A 26,826-nucleotide genomic window follows, 5' to 3' on the forward strand; every position below is an offset into this window, starting at 1 on the left:
ATTTGGTCAGGCCCTCTGAGCTTTTTTCGGCTAGCCTCATCTGGATGGCAGGGTGCCTAGAATAGTACCCTGCAGCCAGAATCTATGCAGCAGTGCCGCCTGGAGCGTCTTTAGGATGCTTCAGATGGTCACACTACTACCCTTACAGCTCCCCGGAGAAACCTCAGGATACTCCAGGCATTGCTGCAATCACCAGCGATTTTGGCCGTGCCCCCATGTGACATCATACACCTGCTCTGGGCCCGCAAATAATATTATATATATCAAAATGGCCCTCAGCAGGAAAAGGTTCCCCACCCCTGGTCCACGCCATCCTCAGATGTGAAAAATGCTTTATGCCTATGGAGCTATAACCATAACCCTTTTACACCAGAGCAAAAACCTGTGATATTGCTGGGTCTACCCAGGTCGCAGCTCAGTGTAAAAGAGTCCCTGAAAAATAACCTGTGTCAAGTGACCTGGCAATCCAACCCAGGTAGCTACCAGGGTCGGACCCAGGATGGACCTGGGTAATGGTGCTGTGTAAACGGCGCAACCCGGGTTATCCGACATGGGTCATGCCTAAAATGAGCTGATTGGTGGTTGTGGAGCAGTCACCTCCCACTTTTTATGACCTCACAGGTTTAGCAGGACAGACCTGGGTTCAGTGTGAACAGGGCTGACCTGGGAGTAACCCAGATCGAAGATGCAGTGTAATACCCCTTTTCCACCTAAATTCCGGGTCTGACCCGGAGTTGGAACAAAGTTCCTATCCGGATCAGACCCGGAATTTTGCCGGCGCTGACTCGGGATATTCCCGAGTCAGCGCCGCTCACACCGCAGTCGGGTCTGCATAGACCCGGCTTTTTCGGAGTGAAAGTGGACGCTTGGAGATGATGTCATCTCCAAGCGCCACTGAAGCCGGACCAATCAGCCGGCTAGCAGAGCACTCCAGGTCATCGTGACCCGGAGTGCGCTGTTCCCATAGCAGGGTTTCACGGGCTACGCCCGTGTTAAACCCTGCTAGTTACCTGGGTTGGATTGCCGGGTCACTCGACCCGGCGATCCAACCCTCTGCCCTTTTACACCAGGGAGCTGCCCGGGTTAACCCTTCAAAAACCCGGGTTTTAGCTCCGGTGTAAAAGGGGTATAAACGTGGCCTGACCTGGGTTAGAACCATGTCCAAAAACCCAGGTCGGACCCGGGTTTTTGGTGGAAAAGAGGTATTAGAGGAGAGGGATTTTACCCTTTCCGGCAGCCTTCGGAAACTGTCACTGTGCACGTGCAAAGTGAAAGTTATCCCGGAGGAGTCTTTTAATAGTAATGTAAAAGACTCAGATGAAACTCTGGGGATGTAATTTGCAGGTACAGCGGTAATCGATACTGCTACATTTAGTTCATAGCGGGATAATCATGTAAAAAGTGATTATCCCCACCGTAAAAAAAATTGCAGCACTTCCACAATTTTTAATACATATGCCTCTTAATCTTATACTTTTGTGTAAAAACAATCCACCAAATACAATCAGGTTATCGATAGATTTCACCATCCACTTTTGATAGTTTAATCACTAATGCTAGGCATACACCATACAATTATCTGTCAGACATCTGTACACCAATGCAGAAGAGGAGAGAATTATCTCATAGCCACAGTACAGTAATGAAGATTGCTGCTGACTCTAGGGAAGAAATGTATCATTCATTTCTATACTAACAAATGTAATAAATATTGAGTGATTGGATTGTAACAAATGTAGCCAGGTTAAATGAATAATTGGTATCTTATTAATACAAGTAACCCATTATCATGTGTGTGCAATATCAAGCAAAGCCATCAATGTTCCCTAAGATTTTTTTCTCACCAAAGACGTAAGCATATGTAGAAACAAATTAGTAATATTTTAAAAAGGTAGTTAGCGAATGTGATTTCAGCTAAAAAATAAGGATGTCCATCAACATATGACATATTGCTTGAACCCCTTTTAGGTTTTCTCAATCTAGGTTCATATATTGTAATGAATTAATGTTTATTTAGATAGTTAAGGCAGAGCGAGATACAACAAGGATGTAAGGCATATATATGGGTAACCCTCTCAGTGTCCTGGTACGTGTTTCGGAGATGGGTTCTTTCATCACACAATTGAAGAATTGTTCTCCACTATGCCTTTAAATCTTGTTTGCTTTCACTCTGCCTTCCCTATACAGTACTGTCTTCACACTGTGGCAGTGAAGGGGTGATTCCCTAGAGCCAGCAGCAGCAGTCTTCATTATTGTACTGTGACATGAGATAGTGTACTCCTCTTCTGCATTGGTGTACTTCCGAATTCATTAACATTTGCTTTGTCATTGTTATTGCACAATACTGCAAAATGTTGGCACTACATAAATGGACAATAAATCAAACCTAGTTTATTCACTATTCTTAATTCATGATTAAAACATGTTTTATACATTTCAAGCTGTTTACTCATGTTTGGGGTAAAAGAGTTTTAAAAGTAATTCTGTTTTATTTTTACCCGGGTTGGGCTGAATATTTTAATTACCTAATCGGATACATACAATTAAAAACAAAAATGATGCTATAGAGGGAATAGAGTTCATATGTAATTGAGTTAGACCATGTAATTTCAGTGTAAATATGAACAACCATGCATGTAAATGTGCAGTCACATACAGTATAAGCTGATCCTGCTGCTAATATTAGATCCCAAACCAAAAGAGAGCACAACAGTGCTTTGGTTGAAGTAAAAATACATTTTGTAGGATGAGACTTAAAAAAATTGTACTGTTACTCAACTGTAAGCAATCTATATCCTAGAATAACACATTTCATATTCCAATGGATGCTTTTTTATTTGCAACTGTCTCATAATCCCTTTTATTCTAGATACTTCAAATTTTATTTTCACTATTACCTATTGAAATTAAATTAGAACAATGCATAAAAGTATGAACTCCACAGAAAAACCATGGTCAACCGTTAATTTGAAGGGCCAATCTGGTTCTACTGCTCAGCACTACTTTTCATGGTCTGTGCTCTGTGTAAGTTTTATTTTGGTGTAATTTTATTATTTACATTACAAATAGTTAGTATTATGGGCACATTTAGCAGTCATGATGGAAATATAGTGTAGTAATTTTGCACTTTAGTAGGTGACACATCTGTCCTCATCATTGCCTGCAGACAATCTTTCCTATAGTTCCTTGTTTCGTCCCACAAGAGATGTCCCACACACACAACTGGCTCTGTGCAGTTTTATGTACTGTACATCCATCTGGTTTTTTGTGGTTTTATTTTTGCAGAGTTGCAGTGAAGAGCTGCATTTCAGATGTGGTATGCGTTCGGCATCGCGGCGGTTGGGATACTGACGCTTACAATACTGCCACCAGAATACAGACGCCGGTCAGAATCCCGATGCTGGTATCCCGACCGCCGGGATGCTGAAGGTAAGTAATAGGGTTGAGGGAAGGGTTAGGTTTAGGGGTTAGGTACTAGGTGGAGGGTTAGGTTTAGGGTGTGGGGAGGGGGGAGGTTAGGTTCAGGCACTAGGGGGGGGGTTAGGGTTAGGCACCAAAGAGAGCGGATTAGGGAAGGGAGAAGGTTTAGGATTAGCATACCAATCAACAAGTGTCAGTATGTTAACCCTGTCTGGATCCCGGGGTTGGAATTCTGACAGCCAGGATCCCGACTGATTCCTCAGATGCAAGGCTGATCACTAATTGGCTGGCCTCTTGCCCTCAGAGCAGCAAACTAGAATTGTGTAGGGGACAGGGAAGCTGGTAATCTGTCTGAGAAGTGTGATACATATACCTCCGGTTGTTACAGAGCCTGTATTTACTCTTGAAGGTTTTTTTATCCCTACTATACTGTATTATGTGCTACCTAAGGGCTCGATTCAGAGTTGTATGCTATTAACATCGCTGCTGTGTCTTTGGAGCAGTTGAAGAGAACTTGTTGGGGTATCCAAAGTAGCACTTTTTTTTTTTTTACATTACATTTGCTTTGGTCTTCATTTTGGTACCTATCATTTAGATTCACTGTCTGACCAATGACTTCTGAATAGACATGTTTTATCTAGCAAATGTAACAATCACTTCAGAGGAGCACAGGCAATGGTAAGGCAATGCTAACCTTAGCAGCACAGTTAATTCCAGCTCATGCCAGTTGTATATTTCAGTCTTTGACTTTGCTGGCAAATAATTTTCTTTAACGAAATTCTGTTTGAGCATAGGGTTTGCCATAATAACTAATATATATATATATATATATTACCAGAGATGCTGCATATTATTATTATTATTATCCTTTATTTATATGGCGCCACAAGCCACAAGGGTTCCGCAGCACCTTACAAAGTACAGAAACAAATGAGCACACAAGACAAGTTATTATCAGTACAGACAATGCAGGACAAGTACATGATTTATAAACATTGCTGCATAACACCTAAATAAGCAGCAGGGTGTCAGTAAGCAGTTTTAGGTGCCATTGTAAATGAAAGTAAGGCAAGAAGAAGCATATGTATTCAGTTGATAACAGTCACAGAACATGGGTACTTATGAAAAAGAGGGAGTTCCCCTAATATTTCTATTTAGGGGGTTTTGATCTTCCTGTCCCAGAGGGGGTCCCACTGCAAGGCAGAGTGTTACATGATACTGGTCATTGCTCCCTTGCAGAGATCTCAGGAGGCTGTTCTGTATTACAGCAAGCAGATGGACGCCAGATGTGGCTTTATGTGAAGCAGTTTTTTGGTTCCCAGAACAAGGGTCTCGTACCCCTGCCCTGCAGCAAGAACCCTCACTGCTTTCCACAGTGGTGTTTTCATTTCACTACAGGCGTTAGCTTACATAATACAGATTGCTTTCTGTCACCGCAGCAGAAGCCTGAATACAGGCATAAATAAGGCACTGCAGTATTAAACTACCTAACAACACAGTTCTCGCTAAATTGCCAATACAGTCAAATATGTTAATTAACTGGTTAGACTAAATATCTTAAAGACTGGAAATGGAAGGAAGTGAGGAGCTCATTCAGACCCGTTTGCTAGGCTGCTTTCGTTCGCTGCCTTAAGGAAAGAAAATATGCAAATGATGTGATCGCACACTAATGTATGAGGACGCCTCCTATGTCTGAACGTGCGTCGCCGGGTGAAGTTAAACGCCCAGCAGCCTGGAGTAAAGACGCCCACTTTCAGATGTCCTCTCCAGGAAGTGTATAAAAACATTGGTACCATCGGGCGACATCGAACCACCACGCAGTACTTAAGGTAGACTCTAGGCTACCTCAAGCACTGCGATCACCGCTGCCTTTATTTTTCTCATAAGACGCGTATGCTGATGCTATTCACACCCTTAAGATGGTGTAAAAACCCAGCAAGCGCACCCCGTTTACACAGACCTGCCCCAGTCACCCCCCCCCCCCACAGACAACCCCTTTTGACACTCAAACGAGCACTCTAGAAATATGCAGTGAGCGATCATGTTTCCCGATCGCAGTGACTGGTTAGCGCACACACTGTGGCTTATGCGCAGTGTGCAACAATTGCCCGGCTGCAAGCAAATGCAGCCTAGCGAACGGGTCTGAAATGAGCCCTGAATGTGTCATGGAAGCAATCAACTACACTTTACTCTTATAGTTCACCCATAGACTCCATGGATCCACCTTGCTCCTCGCTTTGCTACAATGCTTCATCTTTTGAATACAGTGGAGCAGATGGAGAGTTGCCCGTAAAACTACTGTATGCAAAATGTGGGTACATGCGGCCATATACAGTTCTGCACGTATCTGCATACAGTGTAAAGGCATATGTTTAACATGCTTAAAGCATGATTATATGTTATTCAACATATAATCATGGCTTGATATGCTAGTCACCAGTGGCGTAACCAGTAGCGGCTCCAGGCACGGACAAGCCGGTCCGTCGCCCGGAGCGCTACTGTTTCCGGAGGGCGCAGGAAACGCCCGCCACCCGCCCGGTGGTATAGGACAAATTTAAGCACAGGGGGGAGGGAGCGGAGTAGGGAAGGGGCGGCAACACAGGATGGCGTTGGGCGCAGCGCTGCCTAGCGCCGGCCCTGGGCGTTACTAGGGTATTTGGAGCCCAGGGCAAGTTAAAAAATGGAGCACACCCCCCCATACAGTATGTGCGCGTGCTGAAAAGTGGGCGTGTTCACAAGGGGTGTGGCCACTGGAAAATAGGGGCGCATCAACATGATGCACCACTGTTTCTCCTCACTCTGGGAACATTCCTTTCCATTCCATATGCACCTTAATGCCCCCAGTAGTAGTGCCCCTCTTGCAATGCACACTGTAGTAGTGCCCCTTATGCAATATCCCCAGTAGCAGTGCCCCCCCAGTAGTGGTCCCCCTTATGCAGTGCCCCCCAGTAGTGGTCCCCCCTATGTGGTGCCCCCAGTAGTGGTCCCCCCTATGTGGTGCCCCTTATATAGTGCCCCCAGTAGTAGTCTTCCCCCCCCCCCATGCAGTGCCCTCAGTAATAGTCCCCTTTATGCAGTGCCCCTTATGCAGTGCCCCCAGTAGTAGTCCCCATATGCAGTGCCCTCAGTAGTACCCCCTATGCAGTGCCCCCAGTAGTGCCCCTTATATAAAAACCCACAAAAAAACCCCAAAACACAACACTTGCCTGAATCCCGGCTCCTGCCGCGCCCGCCGCTGTTTGCGCCTCTGTCCTCCCGGCCCACTCTGCACTATGGGAGAGACATCATGACGTCTCTCCCATCACCCACTGCGGGAGCCGTAAGGCACAGCTCATGAGTGAGCTCCAGCCTGGCTCCTGCAGTTGGTGCAGCAGCCAATGAGTCTGTCTGACTCTCATTGGCTGCCAAACCAAACACACTGCCGCCGGGTAGTATGAGTGTACTACCCAGCGGCGGTGTCTTTTACTGTTTAGTGTGTAGACTTGAAATCAGTGCCCTGGACCGCGATCGGCGGCACACCCTACCCCCCCACACACCCCGACGGCGCTGCTCAACCCACCCACGTTACGCCACTGCCAGTCACCATGTTTTATGATTACTGGTTTTTTTTTTTCTTGCTAGTATAACTGGCTGGTGGTGACAAAATCGGAGGGACAATCAGCATGGGGCCCCTGACATATTATCCACATGCCCTAGCCTGATCAGCAGTGTCACTCCCCAACATATACAGATGTGTCCTTATACACCTAGCGTCTATACGCCATACGGAGCCACTCTGAGAGGAATAGCATACTTTAGTTTTCTTTAAATTTGCTTCTTATTTTCTGGGTTGCAACGTTAACTGTACAGGAATTAGTTGTAAACATGTATAAAGTTGCAGATGAAGCACAAGAGAATTGGGTGTGGGAAAAAGCTACATCCGCTGCATCGTAGCCCATCTTACACAGATCCAGACGCACACAAATATAGAAATGTTGCACATTAAACTGATCAATGTAATCTAGCCAAGTAGTTTTGTGGCTCCCAGTTTTATTTATGCAAATAAGATGCACATTTTGAGCAAGAAAAACGCTTAGTGCAGCCAAGCCGCCAGGAACACTGATAGGAGCTATTTGCCACGTCTTCTGCATCAGTGTATGAGGACACATCTATAGGAAAAAACACATGCTCTGATGAAAGTAGGGCTCCTTCCAGAACCATCTTGAGGAGAAGTAATATCAAGTTATGCTTACAGTTTTTGGATATGTTGGTAAAAGTACAAGTGTACCCATGTAGAATGACAGGCTCTAAGTTTATCCATCTAATCAAACACAGTGATTGGTCAGAGTGTGGGAAAAGCCACTGATTGGATACTAGCAGCTAAACCTGATTGAACTTTTAGTTACACTGCAAATGCATGCACTATCTAGCTCAAGACTGAGTGTATTCCCTCATCCTTGCCCAACAAAGTGTCTCTCCAGCGCCACCCTCTTCCTTCATGTTACAGCTTAACATAAAAGTTGCTGCTATATATTGAATATAGCAATGTGACTTAAACAAATAGACATTCACAGTGCACTAATCAATACACCACCTGCAGAATGGTGAAGTAATAGTCGGTCAGAGCTTTATGTTGGCAGGAGATATACTGTACACAGTGCTAAATCATTCAGCTTCGTCACCATGAACTGATTAATGAGTTCAAAAGAACTTGTAAATCAAATATGAAGGAAATGGGTTAATATTACACTCACAAAAGGTCCATACACTGAGTGCAGATATCAGCTGGGGGGACTGATGATCAATTAGCCCTGTAACCCGCTCTGCATGGTGCCACTAAATGTCTATTGCATCACACAGGGAAATATTACAATGAGATACCCACATTTCAATGTAAAAAGTTTAAAATATTGGTCTTGTGGTGATAGACAAGACTTCCGTGTGTGTCTATTTCATAATAAGCTACCAGCAATATGAGGTTTGCAGTGTTTACATACTTGACATGAGAGGCATTGCTGTGCCTTCTACTTAATATTGCAACAAAAAAGTGGTCTAATGTAAAGCCGGGTACACACTGAGCTATGTGTACCAGTGCGATATGTAGGCCCGATAGGCCGACATATCGTACATGGGGAACACCTTAAAACGAGGTAATGAACGATGGAATGATCCCTTGTTCCGTCCTTCATTACTTGCAATGGGGCCGCATGCGATATTGTCCTGTTGGACGTGCAGCACGGCCGACCGGACGATTCCACATGCGACCACAGGAGCGCGCATATTTGCTGATGCAGCCGATATGTCGTTCTGCAAACTACATATCATGACAACATCGTCTCAGTGTGTACCTAGTGTTAAAGTCACAGATAAAGTATATGGAGTACCTATGGCTTTTGAAATTCCTAGGGCCAGTTGTAGGCACAGTTAACAATATTTCAATTTATTTCAACATTATTTGCATATTTTAGATCTATATTTATAATTTTTATTTATTTCAAACACCTGCTCTTTTTATGCAAATTAGATCAATTCTGGTAGAAAATGTCTGAGAAAATATTCACAGGGACAAATATTAGTTTATGTTTGATTCACAGATCAAAGACTGGGAAGTGTCGGGTGAATGGGGTCAGAACAGACTGTTCATTGTAACACAGCGGCTGGTACCACACTGCCAACAAAACAGGGTGGACTTGAATAACAACAGCCCCCACTAGAGGTTGTAAAGGGAAGTCTGTTATCCACATATATGTCCAGCTGTGCCTGAGACTCTGTAGGAATGAGAATAATGTCTATGGGTGAGTGGATGAAGGTGGGAGGAGAGTGCAAGTATTTGGTTTCAATGCATTCCGCAAAATCCTAGTGAATTCTTTGCCCAAAATATTTGATGCCAGTTTAACCAGAAGGGGCTGACAGGATAGCTGATTATGCTCTTATTCAGAGTGACAGCCAATGGTGCTGTAAGTACCGTTGTATGCAAACATTTGGGCACCCCCTAGTGAAATGGTTATGGATTGAAAGATCTACAGTGAAAAGGTAGACCATGTCTAGGTAGACACCAGATGTTAGACAGGCAATAGGTCAACAGGGACAAAAGGTCGAAACACTAAAGGTCGACATGTAAGAAGGTCGCCAGGTACAAATTGTAGACGGTGAAAAGGTCGACATGCAAATGATCAACATAAAAAATGGTCGACATATTTTTTGTCTAACCCTAATCCTGGAGCTTAGCTCTAACCGTCAGGGTAGGTGCCTGACCCTAACCGTCCCTTCTAGTGCCTAATCCTAACCCTCCGGTAAGTGCCTAACCGTTTGGGTAAGTGCCTAATCCTAAACCTTTAAAAGAAAAAAAATCACGTGTCGACCATTTGCATGTTGACCTTTTGTCCCTGTCGACCTATTTCCTGTCTATCATCTGTTGTCTATCAAGACATTGGGCACGATTCTATTCAGCGCAATGTAAATAGCTCCAGGAGTGAGCTCCCTGAGCTATTCAATACACTGCGCTGCCAAGTCCGACTAATGATTTCTTCTCTCATCCCTCCGGGGACATCCCTCCGGGGATGAGAGAAGAAATCCGACAAAAGTCCCGGTGCGAGACTGTTTTCTGCCCTTCTCGCCTGGAAAACAGCCTCGCGTCGGGAAGTTAGGTCGGGGAATGCCCGTTATCGCGCCTAAACACCATGTTGAAGACGCGATAACGAGCCTTCCCCGACCTAACATGGCGATGATTTGAATAGCTCTGAGAGCTATCTCCCGGAGCTATTTACATCGCGCTGAAGAGAATCGTGCTTATTGTCTACCTTTTTACTGCATATCTTTAGACCGGATACCAGTGAAATTGCAGGTCTCATTGAAACTCTTAAGTGAAAAGTTTAAGCAACCTCTGCAGGGTACAAACAAACATTTTGATGCACAATTGTTATTTAGTTGTTAATTTTAACAGATTGAAATAAACCGGTGCCTGTGATTTGTGCAAATGTTTGGATACACTTTCAAGTGACTCTCAAGGCCATAAATTAATTGTCTGTTAGAAACATCAATAATCACTAGACTGGCACTATTGCATGGGATGCGCCCGCTGCCTGGTGGGCTTTCACTGACACGGTCGCATCCCTCTTCCAGCATTTTCAAAGTAAATCTGTTATGTTCAAAACTGATTTCCACCTGGTTGTCCAGTCCTAGGCAATGATGTAGGGGTTTGTAACTGCCGAAATCACATCACCTACCAAAGCGAATGTGCCGATTTCAAAAGTGCAAAAGGGAGAATTTCGGTTTCCCTCTCTGAGTGCAGAGATCAGCTGGGTGCCTGATGATCAGTGAGCCCTGTGACCCGCTTTGTGTGTGTGTGTTTGTGGAGGGTTGTTAATGCTCATGGGGAATTATTGGGGTGTTAATGCTCCTCCTTACCTCCTCATGCAATCTGCTTATCCACTCCAACTATGCCATACCAAATGACACAACAAGAGGACCCCTTTAATGGACCTTGGTTGTGGCCCCATAAAAATATAGAGGCTTGGTGCAGTTTTGATCAACTCATTGTCTTTTCCTCTTAAATTTAAACTAACCTTTCCATAAATGTTATATTACTGTCATCCTTGTATCCAGGCAATCTGTGTCACCCCTGTCTGTCTGCCCCCTCCCCTTAGAATATAAGCTCTCACGAGCAGGGCCCTCTTCCCTCATGTGCTTCTCCTTCACTTAATTATATTTTAATATACAACAGTACCCCACCCTTTGTTGCCGACACCATGCTGCTTATCTAAGTGTTATGCAGGAATGTATTAATCATGTATCTGTACTGCATTGTTTGTACTGTTAATAACTGTTGTCTTGTGTGCTCATTTGTTTATGTACTATGTAAGGCGCTGCGGAACCCTTGTGGCGCCATATAAATAAAGGATGATGATGATGATAATAATAGGGATTTATTACCATTAAGAGGGTGGGGGTTCCATTACCATGAAAGTTCATTGTCGGGGGGTTAATGCTACACATGGGCACTAGATGGAGGTGGGGTACCACTGGGCATGTTTTGCAACAAAATATTTATATATAGTTTTAAGAATTTAAAATTTCTGAGTGTTTTTTTCAGAAAAGTATTAGCTAGTTAAGTGGTTAAGCTAAGCATATGGATAGGGGTTATGTGCACGGCAAAGATGTGTACAACTCTTCATAAGGGCAAATATACACATTTTGTTCTGTGCACGCAATGCAGATGCAATTATGGATGATTTGTGATCTACTTACCAACTCTCCCAGAATGTCCATGAAGAGTTCTGAATTTGGTGGGCTCTCCCGGAGTTCCGAGAGAGGGGGCCAGACACCCACATACTAGCCACTTCACAAGTGAATTGGGTGGCCTGGCTGTTTGATGACGTGATGCCAGGGCCTGACTGGCCATGTGTCACTTCTGGCAAATGCCATATGGATTGATGGCTAGATGGTCCAGATGCTCAGCCACCATACAGAAGACTTGGTAGTGTCACAAGGCCACACACTGTGAGGCGTGGCAACCCCCCGCACGCTGACAATGCCTGGGCTGATTCGCATTGAACTGCATCATTGTGACCCAGCCCCCTACTGTACAATGCAGTGAATTGTGGCTTTGAACACTGGGATGCAGCGCTACAGTGACCTAACCATGGGATCACCCCCACTCACATGCCAGGCCTGGCTGCACTCTCTGGCACACTCCCCCGTGGGTGCTGTATAAAAGTTGGCAAATGTGCATCCGGTTTAATAGTACAACACAATACTGAGCTAAGCCAAAAATGTTTTGGAACACTATGGTCAGAACCACAAAGGATACATTTTAGAGAAAAACAGGTGAAGTCATTGAAGAAAAGAACAGACTGTCAACTGCTAAGCATGGAGGAGGATCCATTATGCTCAGGGCAAGCACTGGCTTTTGTGTTGAGGCCACATACTCGGTGCTTCTACCTGAACAGACAGGAGGTGGAAATTACATACTCTTCTCTTCAGACTGGAAATGTGGCCTTGGGCTGTGGCATCTTTCATGAGTGGCCAGCACTCAATGTAATCATTAAGAACCCTGGATTAATGCTGTTATGTCACTCATTAAGGGGCTCATGTTAAGTTGGTAGGAAATGGCACCTAAATCACAACAGCTAAATGCTCCCTACAAAGGTGTATTTTCTATGCTTTTAGAACTGGCCTTATAGCCTCCAGCACAGCAAGGGTAGCATATGGGCCTACTGTACTTTAGGTGTTTCAATTCCGTGGAATGGTCGCAAAGTGCTCTTACAGAATGGCACATTGTATTAAGCGACACCACCAATTTTTCCTCATACCCTATAGAAGTGCGGAGGAAAACTTGTGATGTCAGGGGTATCGTAACTGGCTGATATGTGGACAGCCGAGCAACACAGCAATGCTTTGCAGCAAATCGCCAGTAGTTGAATTCCCCACTTAAATGTTTTAGGGCATCACACTTGGTGGGCGATTAATTTGTTTTTATGCACCCAATCGCCCTTCTGTTTAGATATGGCGATATTAAATTATTTTTCCGGCTCTGGGCGCCCATTCACTTATCCCACTGGTTGCACCCTAATAGACTGGGTTTAGCTGCGTAAAACGGCTAAACCCGTCTGAACTACTGGGCGCGACATGGAAGATGTGTGACAAGCTGGGCTTTTCACACATTTCTGCTTCTTAGGAGTGGGAGATCAGAAATAGTGGGCGCCCGCGGTATGCGTGCCCGAACAGAGCAACGATTTAATTGCTCTGTCGGCTGCAGGGTGCCCAAAACCCAATTGAATCCCCCCCCCCCCCCTTGGAGCTGGCTATAAATAGTTTGCAACAAGGCCAATGGGAAAGAAGCCTTGTATCTCTGTCCAGTTCTTTGTAGTGGCACTTCTTCAGAAACCCATGATCTAAATGCACGGTGGACAGAAATTGGGTGTATGTACTCCACATTGTGTGCACAGAAATACATGCATATAATCACCCATATGCAGAGTTGTATGTATCCTGCAATGTGCTTGCTCCCTAACCGTACTCATGATTTGCTGCTCGTCATTATTATCAGTGTGTGTACTTGCACCAACTATACTTGGTGTAATTGATTCAGGTGGATAAACACATCTGTCCAATTCTGCATATTCCACAGTTCTGTTGATTTGCTCTCACTGACCACTGCCTAGCTGTGGGTGCCCCATTACAGCCCAGTTATGCCTGATCATAGTGTACAACTCTGCATTGCCTGTACTTGTGTGCATGTGTAATTGGGCATACGTTCAACTCTCCATGAGCATCAATCCTACCTTTTTCACAGGACATATTCCTACCCCAAAGGATAAAACATAAAGGGTTAACACTCCATTTATACATACATAGCATAACAAAAGATGTACAGTACTCTATACTAGAAGAGCGATGTCTTTATGTACAATGTCCATCAGTCATATTTCTCTTGTACACATCCTTTAGAAAATAACATCATCTGATGATCACCCGGTGTGGATTCATATGACTTGGGTATACAGACTTGTACAGAAGGCCAATTGTGATACAGATTAAATGCTGTTGGAAGGTTAGGGTATTTACAGAAAGAAAGATGCATGTGTCCATGAGGATGTGATGTGGGTGGTAGACATTGAAATACTTTATACACATCAGTGAGGGCACTAACAAAATAAGAACAGAATGCAGAAAAGGTTATTGAGAAGTAGTTACCTCAATACTACCAGCATCAGGTCAAAGATGGGAGGTGTATATAAAGAAGGCAGCAAAACAATGAAAATGTACGTTACCTAATAACTTGACTTTTCTTAAAAAAAAGGTAATATTTACAGCAATATAAAGAAGTGTTAATTCTAATAGAAGTGACATGTACAGTATTTTAGAGGAGATTTTAGCTAAGGAGCTCCCTAAAGTTAACTGTTTGTGTTGCAAGATGTTTTGACTGAGCAAAAAGAAACTTCTGGTTCCAGACAATGAAAAAAGTAGTATAATTTTATCATTGTGTCTTATTATATCAGGAAAAGAAGATAATTAAGAAAGCATATAAATGCCGGCCAACATTGACAGTGCGACTGCATTTTAGAAGAAAAATGTAAGTATTGTAGCTAAGTAAGGAAGTGTTGTGTCCCAAGTCAGAAGGGGGGACCCTCAAATGATGTTCTTCCAATAAATGCACAACAAATTTGCATGAATACAGTAGTGGTGTACAGCTGGGCATGAGCAGGGCAGGCAAATCTATGCAGTTACACAAAAACTAAAGGCAGCACCACTGCATTTTTTATGGTCCATAAATGGCTTGCAAAGAGGAACAATACTGGAATAAAGAAACAAAACTGCTTCTAATACAACTTTATATATTAACAAGGGAAAGCAACCCTGTAGACTTCATGTATACACAGCTTACTATTCAAAGCCGAAGATCACATAAGGCATACACAGGCCAGTACATATGTCACATGTACATATGACATTGGTTATGGAAAAAAGGCAATAAACAGGACCTTCGGAAATATTATGACATGTGCTATTATGTGTGTTAAGAACATAGGGCCTGATTCAGATATGTACGCAATGCCACTCACAAAGAGGATTTCTTTGCAAAGTGACTGACGTTCAGGGACTGCTTATGGGCAGTTTAAGTTGAATGGTGACAAAATGCAAGCGTGTCATGGCAGCTTTTGGGGGGTGTCTCACCCTATAGCTGCAATACTGTATGCAGGTAAAGTGTCTCCAACGTCTCAGTTCTGGTTGCCATTCTGTGTGTCCATAGGGCTGCTCAGACGGCCGATTATCGAATGATCTGCAATGGTGGCTGTGTATACGGCATTCGCATATTTTTGCACAGCAGCTGCGTGTGGGATTGCAATTGCACTAGCATACATATCTGAATCGGGCCCATAATCTCTATTCAGATTAATAATTGACCATTTATATCACTTAATGAAAAGAATCTGGACCTCATTCAGAGCCAGTCGCACAGAGCGTGCGGTCGGTCTGAATGAGGGGAGGACGTCTTGAATTTTCAAGACGTCTTCCTTTGCGGTGGTAAGGCCTAAGGTGATGGTCGCGATGGTCAAGACCATCGTGACCATCGGGGCTTACGACGAGACCCTAGGGTAGGGTCTCCCTTGTCGTAAGCCCCGGAGAGCTCTGTCTGAGCCGGAAGCTCTCCACTGACATCACTAGTGATGTCAGTGGGGCCGCCCCCAAACGGTAGGCGCTCCCATGGGAACGCCCCGTTTGGGCTGCCAGCCCCCCCCCGGCCCGCCTTCCAAACGGGGCGAGCTGTCAATCACCATCGACAGCTCGCCCCCTTTGGATCGAGACCCGCTACGACCGGCGCTGTCGGTCGTAGCGGGTCTCACGCATGCGCACGACGGCGCCGTCGTGCGCATGCTCTGTGGGGGGCCATCGAACCGGTCCGAGCGCATCGGCGCTAACTACCGCGTCTGAATGACCCCCTCTGTCTCTAAATATAAAGTAGGGGTTAAATGCTTCTACAGTTGTATCTTTCTTTCCTTTTCTTGCTTTTTAGCTGAACATTATAATTATTTCCACATGTTAACTATGTATGCTACATTATCAGTCTGATATGTGATGAGCTGCACTGGAAAACATGTATGCAGAACAAATTGACAAGAGGGAATTCTGTTGATTTCAAACGTTTTGTTAGTGTAACAGCGAAGCACATTACCACAATAAGCTTTAACAGGGCTAGCAGCAGGATGTTTTTAACAATTAAGTTTACAACAATTTAATATCATCCCTTAATAGGTTTTTGTTTTTTTTCTTGTACAACTTCAATTGGAATTATTTTAAATGTATTTATTTCAGTATGTTTATGAAGTTTCCATAAATATTTATGTAGATAGATATTTTACTGTACTACAATTTAAAACTAAGGTTTACATAATTGAGGTTGGTAAATTTTGCCCCAAAAGGTCGATTTTTTTTTTATTTTTTTTTGGTCAATTAAAAATTGATATACAATTGACAAACCTCAATGTCTATGTAGTGTGTCTAGATAGCCAATTCACCATCAGTCAATTTTAGTGGTTATGTAAAAATCGACATCGTTGTTGGTCGTTTTTTGTGTTCTAAAGTTAGTTGATTTTGAGCTAAAATCAACCTTTTAATCATTTTATCCCTAATTCCTGTTAAAAAGAAGCATGCACAGATCACTATGGGGCTAACCCCACAACGAATTGCTGGCAAAAATCCCCACTGGCCAAAATAGCCTTTTTCCGGCGGCGAAAATTCGGGATTCAGGTGCGGAAACCCACAGATTCCGCGAGAACTGCAGGATCATTGTTTTTTTTTTTTCCTGTGCCTGAACCCAATACTCACTTTAGGAGGTCACTCAGCATGGGGTCCTCCTGCCAAAGCATTATATAGTTTGGGGCTGTGTTCTCTTGCTTTGGCATTGTAGCTTCGGCTGCTTCACCCTGGTGCTGATAAATGGAAAATAAGGGGAACCCCCAATTCTTCCCCAATTTTCCAGGACCAGACCAAATGGTCCAGGGCTAGTTATGGATTAAGGGGGAGGAGGGACGCAGGTTTTTTTTTTTTTTTGTTACTTTTAATCTTTATTTAACCCCTTAGAAACACACACAGACCATACTGTGCTTGCCTCTCTCAAACTAGAATGCCTCAGACAGGCCTATTGTTTGGGGTATTTTAAAGTGGGATTGGAAGTAGATTTTAAGTCGATTTCCAATCCGATTGTTAGTAAATGAGGGGATCCTGTGGTCTTCTATGGCAAAGTACCGACGTTTGGTCGATGGTTGATTTTGGCCGAAATTAGGTTTTATAGGTGATTTAATAGTAGATTTTAGTAAATCCCTGATTTGCAAAATTGGCTTAATATCACCTATAAATACACCAAAAAATCAAAATCGACCTTAAGTAACTTTACCCCTTGGGGAGCATGTAATGTTACAGCAGGGTGGAGGCAGCACCACTTGCGTGCATGTCTAGAAGAGACATGAGAGAGGCATTTATTCGTCAGAAATTTCAGGTGAGAATGAAACCTTGTGCTGGAAGGCTATTCATAATGACACTTACAGCCCCATTACGCCAGTGTCCCTATTGTTTGTTTTGTCTTTTTTCTTTTTTTGCTACATTTAAATAATTTTGCTACAGTCTGCAAACAATGAAAGTGCAGAAAAATAAAAAAAAATTCACTTTTCCACCTAACACGAAAAGTACTCGCAAGCTACATCTCTTAACTACAAAGTGCAATTTTACACCAAGTTGAGATACAGGGTGATCAAATATAAATGTGTTTAGTGTTATGACAGTGGCATACTAAACGCTAAATTACAGTATTAGAGCTTTCCATTATGTGTGGGTTGGAGGCAAAAGCAACAGTACCTTCCCTGCATGCTAAAAGAACATTACATTTGCATTCCTTGCATAGCAAATGTGAGCCATTTAGCCTAGTTTGTTCCTATCTCTAAATCAGGACCTTTTTATCTTAACAAGCCAACAATATTTTGGCCAATTTGCACCTTACAATATTTCAGTGCTAATTATGAATTAACCACTTTATATACAGTAGAAACTATGCTAATAAAGACACATTCCAATGAGTGATATATTTCATTCTTTACTCTGTATAAACCACATTAGGGGGACGATTCTGAGTTGGGTGCAGCCGAATGTGCAAGGACTGAGATGCCCACTTTGAGCGTCTCTAGACACCACCATCGGTCACACCATCAAAACTTACACCAGCCCTATGCTAAGTGCAGATTCACAACAACGTGTCAGGCCGTCCAGTGAGAGAGGGGCATAGCAGGAGGGGCGGGATCGTGGCGGGCTGCTGCTGCTGGTAAACACTGAGCAGCACCTCATGTCGTAGAGGATCCCGGAGAAGACGAGTTCCAGGCTTCAGCATGGGTAGGAGGGGAAGCAGGCCGTGTGTGCTAGAGCGGTGTTGGGTGGACATGGGCCCCCTATAGACCATGCATGGTGCACCAGTGCGCTGGGAGGGGGCATCCTGACCTAGCCTTCAAGGGTTAATGCACATAGGTCTGTCAGCAGTATATAGATATATGTGTATAGCTGCAGTTTCTTGTAAGAAAACTAACTCAAAAGAAGGGGATGAAAGAGGCAAAACATTTTTATTTTATTGAAATATTTGATGAATAATTGATAATAACCCCTAACAATTACATACCAGTTAAATATAAATACAATTCAAATATTTAAATACTTCTTATTTACAACTCACACCCCGTAGGGGTGGTGAGAACTGACAGGTGATAAAGTGAAAAATAGTTCGACCAATATTTTTTATCACGCCTAATTTACAACAGTTGAATAGCCCTGGCCATGTTATAGATGGGCTGAAATTTAGGAGTGATAAACCACAATTATCACAACCAAAAAATGTTCAATTGAATAGCGACTGAATTTTATCACACCTAAACACGTTTATCATGGGAAAAAACACTGTGATAAAACAATAGAATTCCCCCCGGTGTGTCTGAATCTGTACTGCAGACAATCAGGACGCATGTGCTATGCAACACTGCTCCACTGCTCTGACCTCAGCAGTGCATGCGACTCAGAATTGGGAGCATACTTGCCTACTCTTCTTCCTAGTGAAGTGGGCAGGATGGGGAGATTTTATGGGTCTGTAGGGAGAGGGGGTAGGGCTAAATGAGAAGAATTGTGTCATTTAGCCCCGCACCCTACTCACAGACCCATGAATCGTGGGCTCTGTAAAAGAGACTGGGCCTACTGAGGTATACAGTCTGGCCCCCGCTCCCGAAGCTGACAGCAACATCTCCTCTCCGGGCTTCTCCTGGGGAGGAGATTTGTAATGTCGGTAAGTATACACTAGAGTTACTAAACATTCCATTACTGTATGTTGTAGATTGTGCCACACATTTTGAATAGCCTGCATTGTTATTATTTACTACATTACTGCAAATCTGTAGCAACTGTGTAAGTAATAATGTGATAGTGTGTCGTACAGCCCTGTCTGCCAACAAAGTGTTTCTAATAGTCAATAGTCTTTTATTACCACCCCCTGCACACACTTTAAGGAATTTCCTACTTTGGGTGCAGCACATGTATGTTTCACAGGAGACTGTCCACTAAGTATTTTTTGACCCCTGATCATCAGATCTGGAATGCATCATATTATGAACAGTCTATTTGTGGTCTGGGAACAATAGCACACTGATATTTCACTTCCCAGCTGAAATGATAGCACTGTGATACGGAGGACAGTACACATGTAATATACAAATCTATTGCTATAGTTTATTATATATCATTATGGCCCCTCATTAGCAGCAGCAGCCGCCTTTCATTCTGGCTTTTACATTATTGGGCAAAATACACAATTTTGCCTTAGCAGTGCATCCTGCACTATTTTGCGCACTGCTTTGAAGGCCTGATTCAGAGATGTACGCTACTGCTATTGCAGCTGCTATCCCATACGCAGCTGCTGTGCAAAAATATGTAAATGTCGCAGACGCCATCGGTCATCTAAGTACCTTTCGGTTACTCAGATTGGCCCTCGCAACTCCGTTGCCGAGGCCAATAGGTCTGTGTCGGAAGATACAGACCCTGCCATCGGCACTCTCATAAAATGGAGGCGTCACGCTCCCGTTTGTGCAGTGACGCAGGACCCATTCTACATATGTGCGAAGTGGGTCTAGCGCAGGCGTCCCCGCATCGGAGATGTACACAGGCCATCAAGTTTGCGTATATCTCTGAATGAGGCTGTATATTCACTAAAACGTTTGTATTTGTGTTCCTCCCATTTTTCAACTCTACATTTATTTATTTTTTATAACTAATGTAAATAGAGATTAAAACAAACACTTGTTTAAACTACTATGTCTTACATATCTCATTATGCTCTGCCTTATCCTCTAAATATTGCCCATCCCTGTTCTGTAGAAGAAAATAGGACCCTTTCAGAATAGAACATGGATAAAGAAAAAGGGCTTGATGACCTGACAGAAAGTTGTGGGAGGCTGGAAGAAGGCACTGCAAATTAGATACATTGTGATGATGCACAGGATAGACCTCTGACACTTATGAAGTCATTTCTCAAGTTCCTGTGTCAGCCACTCTCAGCAGAGGAAATGAGTTCAGCCAGAGTTTGTGCAAACACTTCCCCATACGCCACCACCATAGTGTATCCATGGAAACGTTGACTGTTCTGGACAGCAAGGGAGAAGCCGGAGGGGAAGAGGGTTGTTTTCAAATACTACGTAAGATACAGGATTCTACTAAATACTAATGTGTCAGATGTAAATCAAGATATGCCATAAGTAAGACAAAACAATGAAAGCCTGCTGTAAGCACAGTAGTGAGAGAAAATTTAATAGAAAGCAGGGAAGGAAAGTATATCAAGTAATAGGTAGCTGAGGTACAATTTCACCCAGGTTAGTGCTAACTCAAAAATGTTACAAAGTCATGGGAGCCAGTGTGGCATTTCTTTAGTCATACTGGTGGGGATGTATGCTCCTGTGGGTGGCAACATGGGCACCTCTAATCGTTTTAAAAAGCTGACTCTTATGCATGAGGGCATAGCAACTTTATTGAATACTCTTCTGCCAGAAGTGCCTGAGATCAACATAACTCTTGAAACTATTAGATGCTGGTAACACTTTTTTTCCCTAAAAATTATACATTATTTGTCTACTGGACTTCTAAAATGTATCAAAGAGAAAATAGTTCCATCTAAAAGAAAGGGAGCTAAAACCTTTAAAACTTCTTCAGGAGGTCTTCATCTTTAGCAGCTTCCTTCCCATAAAGCTAGACACATGCACCTAGGTTTTCAGCTCCATGTAGTAAAGGCTTATTACTGCCGGGTATTTCTGGAGTGGATAGAACATTAATGTAATCCTAGCAGATGATCAGGTGTTTAGTAATAACACGGTAAATGGAAAGACTTTCTGCTCAGAATCTGACAAAGCATCACTCAAGACTTGGTCAGAATACAGTCCAAAGGTCAGGACTGGTGTCAGGCTGGACTGTGAGCCTGATTCAGAGATGTACACTAACCCAATGGTTAGTGTATATCTCTGATGGTGCATGTGCAGAACGGGTCCTGCAATCTGTCTCGCAGACCCTCCCCAAGCTGCAGCATGATCGATATGCTGTGGTATTTGGGGGGTGGAGTGGCTGGTCACCATTCCCGAAAATGGGGGCATGTCTCAAGGTATGCTTTGGTGGACACAGGTTTCCTGGTCTCGCAGCTGCCAAAACCTGGCCAGGCTGTGGTAAGCTTCAGCTTCCACAGCCTTGTCAAAGGAGCAACCATCGCAACCATTTGTTGTGATGGTGCTTCAATGCTATGACCTTGGGCGCAGCTCTAGGATTGCAGATGCAGCAAGGAGGTGTCTGTTTCATACAGACACCTCTTGCTGCATTTGCATTTTAGATGGAGGAAATTGCACAGCCGCTAATATGCAGCTCTGCAATTCCCTCCATCTCTGAATCAAGCCCTAGGTAAATATGTAATCTGAGTCAGGGCTGGTGGCAATATCCACTCAGGACTCGCAGAAGACGGGGGGGGGGGGATAAAAAAACTGGCCAAAGTCATAATAAGCGATAGCAGGATGATCCAATAACAATCGAATGGCCTGATTCAGATATGGACAGATTTGCAAAGCCGCACACAAGGGGCTGTGCAATTCCGCCCATCTCATTTGCAGATGCAGAAGGAGGTGTCAGATGTAGGTGATTTGTTGTTAGGAAATGGCAAATCAGCCCAACATCACTCCAATGTGTACCCAACAGACACTTTTGTGTTTATTATTATTATTATTATTATTATTATCAAAATTTGTATATGGCACCACCAGGTGGTGCTGTACAGGAAAAATGATGCACAAACAATTCAATGCAAAAAGGTTCAAAAAGACACTACAAAGGCAAAATCAAACAGTGACATATTTAGACAAGTCACGCCTACTCTCCTGGAAGTTGTGGGAGACTCATGATTTTTTGAGTAGCCCCCCTGCTCCCCTGGAAGAATGGCTGGAGCTCCTGCATCCCACCCACTTCCTAGTGAAGTGGGCAGGATGGGTAATTAAGTACCGGGAATCATGAGTCCACATGGAGAAGGTGGGGCTAAAATGGCACATGCATGTAATTTTAGCCCTGCCTCCTCATTAACCTGCAAATCACAGCATTTTGCTGCAAAAGTTAATGAAGTAAAGAGCCTGGCCCCACCCCCTTAATGATCAGCTGCATCTAATTAAAATGTTGGCAAGTATTAACTGACAGTTAAAAACAATAGCATTCTGTAACCCTGGCTGTGAGTGGAAATGCACTGGAGACATGGATATTACAGTGATAGAACAAGAGGATGGAGGGTGCTTCTCATGAACTCTAAAAGGTGCATACACACACAACGATTTTTGGAACGATAATCGTTTGAAAAAATCGTTCACTTTCTGAGTCAAACGATGAACGATCATTGTTCATGCGCATTCACGTTTGTAGTTTGTAGTTCAGTCAGACTTGTCAACTCAACGATTTTCATTAAGTTAATATGCAAAAATCGTTTGTAGTTCATAAAAATCGTTCATTACATTTAAATGAACATAGTAAATGAACAACTTTAGTAAATGATTTTAGTTCATTTTTTCAAGGTAGAAAATCGTTTACTAAAATCGTTCATTAACTCAATCGTTGTGTATGTATGCAGCTTTAGAGCTATTTCACACATGCCGGTTTTCAGCCTGGTGTAAAATGTAGTACATGCAGGAATTCAGCAGGTCCTTTCACACGGCACGGTTGCCGTGTTATAGCCGGCAAAAACTATTATGCAGGACGGTGCTGTGCCGTCCCTGCACGCCAGTAGTGTGAAGGAAGCAATGTTTCCTTTCACACACACTGGCTTCTGCCGGCCGGGCTTGTGCAGCATCTGCTGCTGCTGCGCATGCCCAATAGGATAAAAAAATAAATAAACAAATAAAAGCGGCTCAAAGCCGCTGCTTGTGAAAGGCACAGAGTGCCTGAAAAACCCCGTCCCGCTACCGCCCGGTTCTTGCCTGGCCGGCCAGAGCCAGAGTGTGTGAAATAGCTCATACAGTCTATGGAAGTGGGGAGGAAATGAGCAGCACAAGAGAAGTCTTGGGAGCTACAGAGTGAAAAGATCACCAGTACAGATGCAAGCGACAGAGGAAGAGTGGAGAGGGAGTATGAATGAAAAGTAGGCATGATAAAGAGAAGAGTGATCTGAAGGAGAGCAATTTAACAATAAGAGAAATATGGTGTCATATTTGTCTGTCAAAGGGCATATGTATTTATAATAAAGCTTGTGCCAAGTGTCCAGGTAAATATGAGAAATACTATGTATAATGTAATAAGCCAGTGAGCATTTAATATTGTCTTATATTTTATTTTTTTCTCCCAAATTTTGTAAATCCTGAATAATAATAACTTCGTTAAAGGAAAAACAAAGTGGTTGAAATTTTTCTCAACCAATGACAGAAAAGGGGATTTGATGACCCTGGGCTTGATTCAGCAAGGGGCACAGTTGCTTATACGCACGCAATCAGTCGATTTTTGCGAACTGCGTATGCGTCCGCATTGCAGTGCACGAACCCTTCGCTGCAATAGGTCATACACTGATTAACAGGAAGTGACCGTTCCAGGGTGTGACTTGGGGGGAGTGGTCATTGAAACGCAGTTGTGCCAGTGCATTTCATTGTCATTGCAGGGGTGTGCATAAATTATCCACTGCGATACCAGATGCCGCCTGAGGCGTCATAGCGTGCGCATAAGTAAGTAATTCCTGAGTAAGGTCTGGGCTTCATTTACTGTCCAATGTTACCAATTGTTTCTCTATGTTGGCAAAGTATACGGATGTGAGTAAGGGGAAGTGAGCATCTTTGTTAGGCTGCGATCGCAATGCGAATGGAAACATTTACATATCACCGCTGATATTAGCAACTGCATTGCGTGTGTATAAGCAGAATAACGATCCATAGTGAATCAGGCCCTCTATTAGCTGGGCCATTTCCTCTCCTACATTATGCTCTGGCAACCAACAATCAGAATTCAGTTTAGAAAAGGAACCTAGAAAGTATAATGCATTGAAAACTATAAATTCAGGGGAGAGTAATGACTGAAAGCATGCAGTGACTGGATGGGAACTACCCCCTCTGAATCTTTACATGTTGAGATCCGATGATGTACTGTAGAAAGTACAATCTTATTTGGAATACTTCCTAAAGTCATGAGAAGGCACTGGGCATTGTTCTATTGTAGACACAATGTTTGTGGTTACCTAACTGTTGGAACCTGCTTCAAAAAACACAAGTCATGTACCTGAGGTGTAATTACAAATAAAGAGAACCCATAACAGCATCCCATCTTCACCTCCTAATACAACACTGCTCTGTTCTTACCCCAGGCACAGCCTTCACAATATGAGCCTGTTTCTGAGCCGTTTGCATCTCACAGATTTCAGCATACTGCGCCTGTGCCATAGAAAGATATAGGAGACTGCGCATGCACTGAATCCGGCATACACTCATGGACGGATCATTTGTCTGACAGATTGATCGGATCACTCTTTCCATGAAATGGGCGTTCCTTGCGGGGACCAAGTAGACACACCCTTTGGCACCCACTCCATGCTAGGTACCAAAGCCCATGGAGGTGGGAGGCTTGTTTCAGAAGGATCTTTGGCACCCAGCATGGAGTGGGTGCATGTCCACATACTAATTATGATGGATGCGGCTGTAGGCGGAAAAACAGAGAGCGAGACAGCATTCTACATGCAGACGCTGGGATTTTCGGCATACACAGGCTGATTCTCGCATTAGGCGGCTGCGCTTATACTGAGAAGCTGCAGCAGATGCATCCACCTCAGAATCCGCCCCTATACCTCCAATCCTGCACCTTACATGCATAAACATTGATATTATTTTCACCTATTATTAATACTGGTACACAAAGTGACACTAAAATATGCTAGGTATTTAGTCAGCAGGTGATTGGTACATATTTCCCATATGTTTGTACTATGTACATGGTCCAGAAGCTGCCACATGGACCTCATAGCAGCTGCATGGGTTAAAATGGTGATAGATTATTATTTACTTATATAGCACAAGCATAATCCTGCACTTTACAATTGGGAGCAAAACGGTGATAAAACAAGAACGAGTAATAACAGATAGACATAGAGGTAAGAGGGCCCTGCTTGCAAGCTTACATTCTATAGGGATATAGGCATAATACATAGGGATAAGTATTCTTCAGTACTTTTTGCACCTTCCCTTTGGAAGCGGCAAGTATTTGCAGATTACGTCATCAAAGCCAGACCCCCCCCCCCACACACTTCCTAAGAAAGAGAATGGGGATCTGTAAAGATGGCCTACAGGATATGACTCTTTGAAGATTCTCAAGGACATTATGAAAGAGTTGGTAAATATTGACATCACTGGAGGCTTTACTGCTGGATTTACATAAAATACAGCATGAAATATGTCATTAATGTGGTTTTATTCACTTTCCCATTACACATGTAAATGAACCATTTGTGAGGGAAAAAAAGCTGTGGCTGAGTTCAGTAGCAGAGAAACACTAACCCACGCTTGGTGAACTGAGCTAGTCCACTGTACAGTAGATTAAGCAGTTGGTTATTTTAGGATAAAAGCACAGATTATATGGCATAGACAGATGAGGAAAACAACTTCTATAGGATAAACCTATGTTTTCCATTATATTAGTGCACTTGCCCCTACAATCATAATCGCTCATTGAAATGCCAAATACAGTATGTTCTACCTTCTAATATAATGCACTTGTACCCACCAAGGATGCATTTATCCTAGTGTCTCACAATGTCATCCTACTGAAGCTGCATTACCTTATCATTAAATGTTGTTTACCCGTTCCTTCCTCTCCTCGAGGACTCAGAGACTACATACTCTGTGCAGCTGTTTTTTTCTGAGGCTCTTTTGTTTCTCTTCTATGTACTGAAAAACAGTCAGAACTTTCTCCAGGACTTCTTGCATCTTCTGAGTGGTCCCCCCTCTCCCTCCATCTGAGCAGCGTCACATAGCGCCATGTGCTGTGACATACCCCAGAGCCCCAGGAAGAATATCTGTATGGAGCAGCCCCTTCTATGGGGAGGAGAGTGAACAAGTTCGCAACATTCAAGCATTAGGGGCCTGATTCTACACCGCTCCATATGGGGCTGTATCTAGCGAACTTTAGCAAACTGTGTATGGGAGTTTCGTGGGTGTGCAGACAGAGTTGCGTGTCCTATTCTTAGTTATGCTTATTTCTAAGGGACGACTATTTCAGACTGATCTCTTGCACCCAACATAGGGTATGTGCAGATTTGCCTACTCTCCCGGAAAGGCTGGTAGCCTCACGAAAATAGGGTGGCGCTCCTGGCCCCCTGCACCTGGTCGCACCAACGTATCATACAAAAGTGGGCGATCCGCC

The 26,826-nt window shown here is 43.5% G+C and overlaps 1 protein-coding gene and 1 long non-coding RNA gene across 4 annotated transcripts in view; one reads left to right on the plus strand and one right to left on the minus strand.

The window, feature by feature from the left end:
* Positions 1 to 26,702, plus strand: part of LOC148474304 (uncharacterized) — a 28,982-nt gene extending 2,280 nt beyond the window's left edge. The window contains exons 2-3 of the long non-coding RNA XR_015872901.1: positions 14,400 to 14,473; positions 26,363 to 26,702. This is a non-coding gene — a long non-coding RNA (uncharacterized LOC148474304). The remainder of the gene's footprint in view (positions 1 to 14,399; positions 14,474 to 26,362) is intronic.
* Positions 1 to 26,826, minus strand: part of SEPTIN9 (septin 9) — a 293,528-nt gene that overhangs the window by 55,905 nt on the left and 210,797 nt on the right. The window lies entirely within an intron of this gene.

This window comes from Taudactylus pleione, unplaced genomic scaffold (genome assembly GCF_031769625.1).
Source record: "Taudactylus pleione unplaced genomic scaffold, aTauple2 ptg000851l, whole genome shotgun sequence".
Lineage (NCBI taxonomy): Eukaryota > Metazoa > Chordata > Amphibia > Anura > Myobatrachidae > Taudactylus > Taudactylus pleione.